We start from the raw sequence: 12437 nt of genomic DNA on the forward strand, positions 1-12437 counted from the left end.
GTCACATTTAATTATGTGGAGACGTTACCTAGACGATTGTTGGATAGTGTGGGGGGGGGGTCTAGGGATCTTTGGCAGACATTTGTAGAGTATTTGAATTCCAATGTCTATGACCTGAAATTTACAGGTAATATTGATTTACATGAAGTAGAGTTTTTGGACATTTTGGTGGGAAAGGAGGATGATGGCTCTCTTTATACTGATTTATACAGAAAGCCTTTCTCTAAGAATGCTGTGTTGCATGCTAATAGTTGCCACCCCCCCACACTATCCATAACATACCTGGGTCACAGTTTCAACGTATTAGAAAAATTTGCTCTTCTAATGAACGTTACCACAATAAAGCCAAGGATTTAGAGTCAAGATTTTTGAATAGGGGTTATCATAAGAATAAAATACAAAGGGCTAATGGACATGCTAGTTCCATAGATAGGAACTCTTTATTGATTGATCGTGAATTCAGTAATGTGAGTTCCTATATTAGGTTTATTACAACTTATGGAACTAATACACATCTTGTTAGAAATATATTGATGAAACATTGGCATATTTTGGAATCTGATGTGTTTTTCACCAAGTGTATTGATAAAGTATGTCATTTTGGCTATAAAAGGGGTAAGAATCTAGGACAACATTTTGCAAATTTCAAAAGAGATCGTTTAGAAAGCACTGATTCACTGGGTATTATGGGCAGTACATTTTGTGGTACTTGTAAGCAATGCAATGTTATGGCTAAAACCAAGTCCTTTACATCTGTAAATACGAAAAAGGTATTTGACATTCGTTGTTTCATCACATGTAATAGTACTTGGGTAGTATATATGGCGATCTGCCAGTGTGGAGCCTTTTATGTAGGGCAAACTTCTTGTGCGTTGAAACAAAGAATATCTTTACACATCAGTGATATTAGATGTCAACGCACTAGAAGTGCCCTTTATAAACACAAGCTAGTTCATTCCACAGCACATTTCATATTCATAGGATTGGATAAAGTTGTAGCATCTAATCTAGGGGACAGCCATAAACATCGTATGTTAACTCAGAAGGAACGTCGTTGGATCGTGAATTTGGGAGCTATGTTTAAGCCAGGGTTGAATGAACACTGGTAATAAGTGTAGGTCTTGGCATTTCAGGGGTTTTCTGCATCTTTTTGGGAAAAATTTAATTGTTTTTGGGTACGTATGCATATGCGTTTATGTATGTGCAATTATATGCATGTATGTATGTGTATGTGCGTCTATATGTATGTGTACATGTGTGTATACATGCATGGTTATGTATGTTAGTGGATGTTTATGTGTGCATGTATGTATGTGTGTGTGTGTGTGTGACTATGCATGTGTGTGCATATCTGCGCATGCATGTATATGTACATGCATTTATACATATGGGTTTTTTGGTGTTTAATTTTGTTGTAATTATGCCTTGTGAGTAGGTATTAGTATATGATAAAATGCAGTTGGGAGTGTAGGTACAGACATATATATTTTTATGCATGCTGTATAAATATGTGCTTACCTAATTGTGTATATTATTGCAAAAAATGTGGGCATGTATTTATTATCTTATACAGCATCATGTTCTGTGACAGTTTAATGTTAACTTATGTTTTTGCCCTTAGTTTATATTGCTTTGGGCATTAAGTCTAATATTGATGTTACTATACCTTTAAGGAGTTAAGATTTGTAACACGCACTGTGCGTATATTAGTACCAGCTTTTTGATTACTCATTGCACACTGAGGACGCTGTGAGCGAAACCGGCCACCGGTTTGTGTTGTTGGGCTGTGGTTGTCCAATAAATCACTTTTTACTTCATGCTGACTTTGGAATTTATTTAGCGAGTGCTGGGAATCTTGTGAACTTTATATATATATATATATATATATATATATATATATATATATACTTCCAACTGTTATGGTGCATGCACCAAAAAACAGTAGAGACAGATAAGAACAAACACTCCACATGTAATCCAGCACTATAAACTTCAGCATAAATCCACAATATACCCCAATGATCCATGTTTTATTCTAAAATATAATATATCCACAAAAAAAAAAATGTATGTCTTTGTGTGTGTGTGTGTGTGTGTGTGTGTGTGTGTGTGTGTGTGTGTGTGTGTGTGTGTGTCTATATATATATATATATATATATATATATATATATATATATATATATATATATAGACGGATCCCTATCACTTTATTGAAGTTCCAGAACACCGAAGACCATATGGCCGAGACCATATATCTGAAGTTTTGGAACCTTCTATTGCAATCGCCATATAGCACAGAATTCGGGATTTGCTATTTTCCTCACTGTAGTGCGATCTCAGAATTGGTATATTTAAGTAGCAGGGGGTGTTGGGGGGGCTTGCCCTCTTGCAAAAACACAAAGGTAAGTTGTTTTATTTTATTTTTTTGTGTTTTCTTATTGTTCCAAAGTTCCAAAACTTCGGACATATGGTCTCGGAGTTTTGGAACTTTGATAAAGTGATAGGGATCCATATAGACGTATATATGAAGAAATATAATGTAATGTAATGTATATACATTTATTGCTTAAGCAGTGCTGTGTTGTTACATTGAAACCTTGATATCTCATGAGACTTGTCTGTATACTCTGTGCACTTTAGAAATTTACTGGGTATGCATGTGAACTTAGATCAATGCTGAAAACAATGTGTGGATTAATGTACCTTGGTAGAAGCATTTTTCTTTTCCCCTTGTAATGTGTAGATATTGGCGAAGTATGGTCTTCTTCTTCTTTCGGCTTTTTCCAGGTTAGGGGTCGCCATAGCGGATCACCTGACCGCTCATGATTGACAGTGGAGATTTACGGTGCCGAGGTGCCAGCCCGGTGCCCAACCTTCCACAGAAGGCACATGCACACACACACTCACACCTAGGGCCAATTTGGAGTGTCCAATCCACCTACAGCATGTCTGGAATGTGGGAGGAAACCGGAGCTTCCGGAGAAAACCCACGCAACCACAGGGAGGACATGCAGACTCCACACAGAAGGCACCCCAGGCGAGAATCAAACCAGAGAACCCCTTGTGAGGTGGCAACGCTAACCACTGCACCACCGTGGCCGCCCTCACCACTGTGGCCACCCTCACCACCGTGGCCGTAAACTCACTAATTAACTAATAATATTAGTTTGCATGCTATTTCTGTTAGTGTATTTCAGTGAGAGGGTTTTATTCTCTGCATCCTTTCATTTAACTATAGTAAATGGTATATATGTGGTATACCCTAGAGATAGTTGTATAACTTATAGACAATCTATGGCAGTTTCACTGAGGTTAGCATAATTCCATACTTCTGTGGTGCAGGAATGGCATAGCAATCAAACCTGTTTGATAGATTTAACTGGCTCCAAATAATGGTCAAATGTGCACCCACACTTAAATGTTATGTAGTTACTTATACTAAAAAAGAGATGGAGGGAGGACCATCTAGATGCATAGACAGTTTTAGGTTGTATCATCTACCATGCTGCCATAGAAAGCACTGGCTGTCACTTTAAAACAGTGTTTATTGTCTAGGAATTGAATTATACCATGCACTGTGCTTCATGCCACACTTACTTCCATCTTAACTACATTATTGCAGGACGAGTGAGCTGCTTGTGTGGAAGACCTTAACCCTTGGGTGGAGTTGCTTCAGCCTCTGCTACAAGAAATAAAACAATTCCTCTTCATGCCTGAGTGTCCTGCCTCCAGTGAGTTGCATCTTAATAATACTTTATGTTTGACTTCCTTTATACTATGTGCTTATCATCACATATAATCTTACTTTTCACCTTATTTTTCTTCTTTCATCTGTTAGCTAATGCTGTATCGCAGTTTGTACTTGGTGAATGTCACCTGAATCTAGATGAATGTAGCATGCCAACAACTTGAAACTCTGCTTCCAGAATATGTCAGACACCCACTGTATGTTAAAAAATGACAGTCATTAGCTTTTGTCAGACTTTAAATAATCCATACAAACAATGCTAATACAGCTTTTAAATTAGCAGCTTTAAACAGGGAAATTATTATTTTTTTTAATTTTAGAACATTGACTTAAGGTGACAAAAATGCACTAAGGATCTAATTAGTAAGATGGTGTTGGCAATGCTGCAGCCAAGAAGATCATTACTACAAAATGGACATCAAAAGACAAACCTACAGTGGAAAATGTGATAGCAATTATGAAATAAGTAAGAGACAGAATTAAGAATGGGAGAGACAGGAGAAGAAACCTACTCTTAAATAAATGGAACCTGAGACTAATTAACTGAATCACTACAAGATTAAAATAATAATACTAGACATGTTTAAGATTGGGGTTTGGTGTGCCTAGACAGTTGTTAGAGGTTGGGAGATTATTTTTTCACTCTAAAGAAAAGAAATGTAAGAAAAAGTGGTTTGTAATAATTCAACTTAGGAATGTAAGATTGTGTTTAAGGCTGTAAATGATTTTGTTACCAATTCTACTACATAATCCCTGTAATATATAAATGAATAACAAAGGCGAAGTGCTAAAAAATGCAATTTTTTAAACTACCCGTGTTTTATGGAATTGAGGTAATGTAGATAGGTATTCATTTAAACAAAATGTATTGTCATTAGGAGCAGTAATATTTAGTGTGGGTGTATATCTTGCCCCATTCTGTGAAACACAGGAAGTTAAAAAATATATATATTGCATTGTGTATTGCTTCACTACCACTACACATTTATGAATCTTGGGGAATGTGTTCCTGAAGGTTTAATAAAGAAAATCCACATTCTAAGCAAGGTTTATCATTGCCTTGTAAAAACAAAAAAAATCCTAGTTTTCAAAATCAGAGAAAGCATTCTGTTGATGTCACTGCAACCGAGGAACAATACACATTTAATACCCTGATGCATGTGTGCATACAAGCGTGTGCACGCGCACACACACACACACACACACACACACACACACACACACACACACACACACACACACACACAATAAACACGCACCAACTTGGGCCTGAAAATGGACTCTGTTTTATTAAAGCAAAAAAAAATCACAGAAATGTGCTTATACACTCAGTTGCACCTTTTGAGGAGCCTATAGATATGCTATGACAGTAGATGCTTTGAACAAAGTTATGAGAATCAGTATACATTTAAATGTAGAATGTTTTATTGACTCTTGGACAGTGCACCTTATTAAACTCAATGAATGTTCTTTTTCCAAATTTTCAGTGATCATAACATTCAGATGATCTTACCAAAACCAACAGAATGGAAATGTAAGTTTTATATGCCTACATGTTACTGCTAGAGCATCAAAGTTTGTTCCATGAAGGAGAAAAATATTATTCTCCTTCTACATAATCCCTGTGGTTTGCAAATGAATAGCAAAGGTGAATCACTAAATAATAAATCTGTTTTAACTGTCCTTGTCTCATGGAATGGAGGGGCTCTGTGGTAGAGGGAACAAAGGTTATGGCTGTAGTTCCTGTGGTACAGGGTTTGATTCCCTCAGCCCTCATTTTGCTACTGGCGATGGTTCACCCTTATGAAGATGACCATTGTGGCTGTCCACTCACTGGCATGTAACCTGTTAGCCTGTAGTTGAAGAGTGCCTCAACACAGTCCTGCTAGGTCATGTTTTAGGCTATTTTGGAGGCAATTGGGAATGTTGTCAGGGCCCACTGAAGCAGTGTTTTTGGCTATAGCAAGTGCAACCAGGACCTCCCTATTGATAGGTGGGGATATGCTGGAAGGGATTTCACAGGGGATCACTGGGGGAAGTGGGAGTGAAATTAGAGCTAAATTTATCAGCCAGTAACTCGCTATATCACTGTGGTCAGTGAATGTTGTGCCATTTAGCTCCAATTCTGCACACTGCTGAGTGTTGCCTTTAAAGTTCCTGATACAGCTGAATAAGGCCTTGTGATTGTCCTTAGCTACCTTTAAGGCTCCTGACATAGCTCAAGAAGGGCTTGTGGTTGTCCTTAGCTACCTTTAAGGCTCCTGACATAGCTCAAGAAGGGCTTGTGGTTGTCCTTAGCTACCTTTAAGGCTCCTGACATAGCTCAATAAGGGCTTGTGATTTTCCTTAGCTACCTTTAAGGCTCCTGACATAGCTCAAGAAGGGCTTGTGATTGAGGAGAATAGCCTGATCTCATAATTGATCTTTATTAGACTTGATTAGACCTGTTAGTTTCCTGTTCAGTTGAATCAGATAGCTCTTGTCTCTATGAGAATTGCTTTTTCTGATTTTGGCCATGACGTTTTTCTTTTGTTATACACCCTGTTAAGGATTCCACCAGTGGGGTTTATTTTTGGGGTTAGATCTAGGCTTATTTCTGGTAGGTACAGCAGCCTCAATGCAGTGATTTACATGTTTTACAGGGTTTTGGTAAATAATTCTGCATAGGTAGCTGTGCTGTTGGGTTTGGGTGAGCCATGAATTTTGACAACCTGTTACTTAATGGGATGTAATTTGCTTTAGAATACATCTAACTGTTATGGGTTTAGTTGATTTTTTGGGTTGATTTTTATTTTGAGGGAGACAGCTTTGGATGTGAGATGAGGGGTGGGATGCAATGTTCACCCATGTTGCTGAGTACTAGTTCCAATATGTTTGATCCTGTGTTTGGAATACACACTGTCATGTTCAGGAAGTTTGTGTTGATAATGCCCAGGAATCATTGTGCCTGTGAGTTAGAGACGGTGCATGTTTCCCAGTCTATAGAGGGGTAGTTAAAGCCACCCATGAATAGGGTATTTGGTTTAATGGTGAACACCTCTAGTAGGTCTAGATAAAACTTGTGAGCTTTGTGAGTCATAGAGGGTGACTTGTAGCTGGCCAGGACATGGCAAGGAATCTTGTCTATGTAGAATTGGATGTGGATGAACACCAGGGCATCATCCTGTTTAACCAACCTGGAGTTGTATTTGTTGTTAAATAGATCGAGACATCTTCACCGTTAGCCCCTGTCTTCACTACTGTTGATCTAAAGGTGTGGAAGGCACTGTAGCCTTCTACTGTGGCTTAAAACAAAGTCTTGTTAACAGCACAGATGTCTACATTCTCCAGAGTGAGGAGATCTTGCTGGGTGTGGAGTTTCTTGTTTAGGCTCCTAGCAGAAACACCTTAAGGTTGCTTAAAGTTATTTTTGTGCTATGTTGGTAGATTTGTCCTTTTGACATTGCCTAAAAGAAGCTCTAAGGGGCAGATAAAGTTTTTGCCAATATCCAAAAGCCTGGGATGGACAGGAGAAGACCATCCTGAGCAAAGCAACATGATCTGTTAACCATGTCTTCTCATACTGATAGATACTGGATTCCCCTGAAGTGACAACAGGAACTATGCCAATTATTAAAATCAATCATTTATGTTCATACTGTGGCATCATCAATGGTGAAGGTAGAATGCTGCTCAATGCAAGGCATGTACATCTCTGTGACACATTCAAACAGATCCATAATGTCTCTTTTCATATACTCCAGTGAGGTATGTCTTTACACCCATACTGACTGTGATAGAATCATATTGGTACCTGTGGTACAGTGACCTGACTGCTTGCGTGCTATTGTGGATCCTAACTCCAGATAGGCACCTAACCTTATCTTCTCCTTCTCTAGCCTGGGGAGAGGGGCATCGGTATGTCATACACTATAATCTCCTATGACAAGAGTTCTAGGCAAAGTGTTACTTGCCTTATGGGCTTCATTATTGGGGAATAATTGGGTATAGGCTTATATGTGGTGTTAAGTGTTGCCTTCGGTGTGTGCTTTAGTGATTGCTGAGACTATGTATTGCCATTTGATGGCATAGGAGTTCTGTGAGGTTTTGAGAGGTTTCTTTTAAGTGCCTCAGCATAAGAAGGTCTATGTGTGTGGTGAGTGGTATGTGTGAAGGCTGAAGTATCTGTGTTCTCTACAACCTTATTTGTAAGTGAGATTTTTTTTCCTTCAAGGAAGCTATGTATGTACATCTCTAACATGCTATGTTAGCTTTTTTAAGTATTAAAATGTTGTCTAAGTACAGAGACATTAGTAAATTGCAAATCCATGTTGTAAGGATCTGTATTAGGTTTGTGCTATTATGGTTTATGGACTTGGATTTACAAGGGTCACTTGCGTGGTGTCCAGGGTTAAGGCTAGATGTTATATAGTGCTATTATCCGATATTAGTGCTGCTTGATGCACTAACTAGCTGCCTTCAGCTTAGCACCACATAAAGTCTTTCTTTGTTACAGGTTAAAGTCTTAAGTACTAGCTTTATAGGTTTGCTACTCTACATGGTATTGCTAACTACCACTGCTCAGTGAGCAGCTCAGCAAAAACATGCCAAATTTATAGTAGACAGAAAAAAGCTGAAAACCAATTTCCATGCCTCTGATCAATAAACAACTACACTTTGAGCTCCCTGGACTGATTTCCATCTCAGAAAGTCAAGGTAAACACCTTCTGCTACAAGATAGATTATCCTAGAACATCTTAATGTAGATGAACAACAAAAGTAGCTCTCAAGTACAGATTAACACCATACAGCCAAGTCCCTAAAAAGCCTTCCAGCTGATGAAACAATCTCACTTTTAGCCTCACTGTGTGTTTTCCAATTCAGACTGATGAGGTTACTTTACTAATGCCACTAGAATATCAGTTCCAGTCTTCTTAATGTAAAAGCACATCTTGGTTTGCCAAAAGTGAAAAGGTACCAACTAGCTACAACAAGTAATTATCACTTTAAGCTCCCTTGTGTGTTTCCCATCTTGGACAGCCAGTGTGCCTTTCTACTGTCACTAGAACTGCAGGCACAGTATGCTTAATGCAAAAACACACTTTAGTTAGTCAAAAGTGAAAAGGTATTAGAAACAAATCAAATAACTAGCTACAACAAGTAATTCTCACTTTAAGCTTCACTGTGTGCTTTCCAACTCAGACAGATCAGGCTACCTTTCTGCTAGAATTGCAGCCCAAGTCTTGTTAATGTAAAAATACACTTTAGTTAGACAAAAAAGAAAAAGTATCAGAAACAAATCAAGCAACTTGATACAACAAGTAATTTTCACTTAAAGATCAAGAGCAAATGTTTTCTTTCCACTTATTTTTGCAGTTATGCTTTAATCATGTAAAGTGGATTTTCTGTTTCTGAAATATGTAGATTTTCCTTTAGTTACATCAGTGGAATTATATTTGTTACCAAGGACTGAAATTTTCTCCACTAATGTATCAAAAGACGCTATTTCCAGTAAACAATAAAGGCTGTCCTCCACAAATATACTTAAAACACAATATAGTACTCAATCCATCAGCCAAGAAAATGGTTCTAAAGAACTCCAATTAATTGTTTTATTTGACATGTTTTTAGCATTAATCAGATGATTCTGATGAAGTCTCCGTGGTGGAGATGAAAGCGCTAAATCTGATTTTTATTATTTTATTAATTTATGCGAAATAAAACAATTAATTGGAGTTCTTTGGAACCGTTTTCTTGGCTGATGGATTGAGTACTATATTGTGTTTTAAGTATATTCGTGGAGGACAGCCTTTATTGCTTACTGGAAATAGCGATGAACTGTATTTGTTTGCATTAAAAAATTGTGTCATTATCTAGTGCATGCTGAGCGTCTGTCCAATTACTTTCTAAGTCTGTTTGTTATCTGTTGGTACTTTCTGATTATGTCATAAAACAAGCAATTTGTAATCAATACCTCAAGGTATTACACTGAAATCAGTCTCTCTAAGCTAGAAACAGGTAGTAAGATTTTATAAATTTCTATGCTACTGAATGTCATTATCTATTCTGAGCATAGACTAAACTTAGCCAAAGACGTGATGGGGTGGGGGTGCTGATTCCAGTAAATGTTAAATAGTGAAGCAGCTCCATCTGTATGGCATGCATGGTATTGCTGCCAGGGAGCCAGGTCTGACATACAGGTGGAGCTGCATAGCCATGAAGGTGTCTAGCAGAGGAGCTCCACCTGTAGGGTGGCATGCCTATCATAACTACATTCCACTTGTCCAAGGTGAGGAACAGACCCATTTCCAATTGTAGTATTACCACGTTGTAGCTTGTTAGACTGAGGGTTATATAATCCCCCTCAGAGAAATACATTAATATAGGGTACGGTAAGACTATAGCATTGGTAAAAATTGATAAGACAACAGAGCAAACCTTTAGGTAAAGCAGACTTACAAGACAGCAGGCTTGAATGGCTGTGAGCTCCCTCTAATGTGAGTGTTCTGCAGTCCACATAGCCTGAAATTCAGTGCATGGTGGTTTTGTTGGATATGTACGATTCCATTTCACCTAATAGTATTAAATGTCTTACTGAGTCAAAGGCATTAGTATTACAAGTGAAAGGTATGTTCAGGGATGTATTTGTAATAAGGAGATGTGGTATGACATGGAAGGTGTCACAGGCACTCATGAATTTAGGGTTAAGGCCATCACTGTTGAGCTTGACATAAGCAGGACTGCCCTTTAGCATGCTGTTTATTTTACATAGTGTTACAGGTTAGAAGATGAAAGTGGTTGTTAAACTAAATACTTTCTCAGTTGAATAGTCAAGTGCAGGGGAGCAAACATCAGTATACATACTAGATTCACAGTTAATTGTCTGATGATGAACTCTTGCCTTAAGTACCCTGGGTGATTGAACAATGCAGCTTGCCTATTATTAGTGTAATTTGTCTTTGATTCTGTATTGTTTGTTGAGTGTTTTGCATTCATTTCTTAAGGTGTGATATGCAGTCTAGCATGACTGAATTTTGTCGTACTTACTTTTGCGCCATAGTTTATATCTAGTTCCTAATACCTCTATTAGATTTGTGGCCAGTCAGGCTGTTCACTGACTGATGGCTCTTTCTGCAGATTATTCAGGGTTAGCTCAGTTTCTGTCAGCACAGAAATAATCTCAGGTCAGTTAGTACAGTATGAGTGTTAGAGAACTATTCCCAGGAGTTGCCCTAGGTCAACTGGTGCCCTAGGCAAAAGGGCTCCATGGCGCCCCCCAGCACATTACCTGGTGCCCCTATCCTGGTCTACCTACACCAAATAAATACTGGAAAAGTGCCCCCGCTAGACCGGTGCCCTAGGCGGCCGCCTAGTTGGCCTATGCCTAAGGCCGGTCTATTCCATCTTTTACTATGCAGTTATCACTACTTACCTAATAATTCACATATTATGTCATGCTGAAGTAAGAATAACATAATTATTGATCTAGTTACAACAGCACCAGTGTTTCTGAATTAACAGCTATTGCTGTTGCAGATGGTGATTATACGGGAAATATATTTTGCTTTAACGTAGCCAAAGCTTATGTCACATTGACCACATTGTGTCCCAGCACTGCTTCATGTCTAGCCACAGTAAGTTACAGTCAGGATCATTAATGTTTTGGGATGAGCACACTCAAAATGCAAAAAGAATGGATTGTTACTCCTGCCATGCCTGCCAAAAAGTATATATGTTGCAAGGGTCTACCCTCAAACTTTTTTTATCTTGCCCAACATTAATCTTGCCTCATTATCTGCCCAGTTTAATGGGGTTAAACTGCAAATGTCAGGGTGGGTATATAATCTGTAAATTTGCAAAAGGTGAAACTATCAACTTTAGGAAGCAGCACTCCCCCTTAGTAACCAGTGGGTAAACTAAGAGACAGAAATGTACTGAGAAAGGAGCCAGAAGGTAGAACATTGTTTCAGGCAGCACCCTACCCTGTTTAACCCTGCTGCAAATATGATTCCTTATGCAGTGACACCCTCCAGCAGTCCCAAGGAAGAACACTAACCAGTTTACGACTGAGTTTCAGCAGTAGTTCACTATGGTGGATCATTGGTTACAGTTGTATGACTTATTTGTAAAAGTACATCTAAGACCAACTGTATATCATTGCTATTGTTGAAAAGAATCTTCTTCTTCTTCTTTCGGCTTTTCCCGGTTAGGGGTCGCCATATGTGCTCAAAATCAATCTTTGAATCAACATGTTTCTTAAATAGTTCTTCAACTTTTAACATCTTGGAGCCATACTTCATAATATGCTGATTGTTTCAGACTATATCAATTGCTGTAGGCAAGGTGGTGTTATTGGCAAGGTGAAATGACCTTGGACCTGATCTACTTATTTGCTGATGATATCATTTTCCCAGCCTAAGCTCAGCTTTGTGCTGGCTGTGTACAGAGTAGCTCAAAATCTGTGACTGCATGAATGGTTAACTTACACAGCAGTCATTTAACACAAAAACTGTATATCTACATTGTTTTAGTGTCAGCTTCAGTACATTAACTTCCAAGGCAGGATGTTTTATAACATAAAATTAATAGCCAGAAAGGTATTCTTCTAGCGATTCCTACGTTGACCTCTGAACACTATCTATTACAGTTATGGGCAAGCTGATCTCCCCTTTTCTCTTTCTTCAGTGTGCAAATATAACACACAGATCTT

This window comes from Protopterus annectens, chromosome 17.part0 (genome assembly GCF_019279795.1).
Source record: "Protopterus annectens isolate FY-2018-M chromosome 17.part0, PAN1.0, whole genome shotgun sequence".
Classification (NCBI taxonomy): domain Eukaryota; kingdom Metazoa; phylum Chordata; order Ceratodontiformes; family Protopteridae; genus Protopterus; species Protopterus annectens.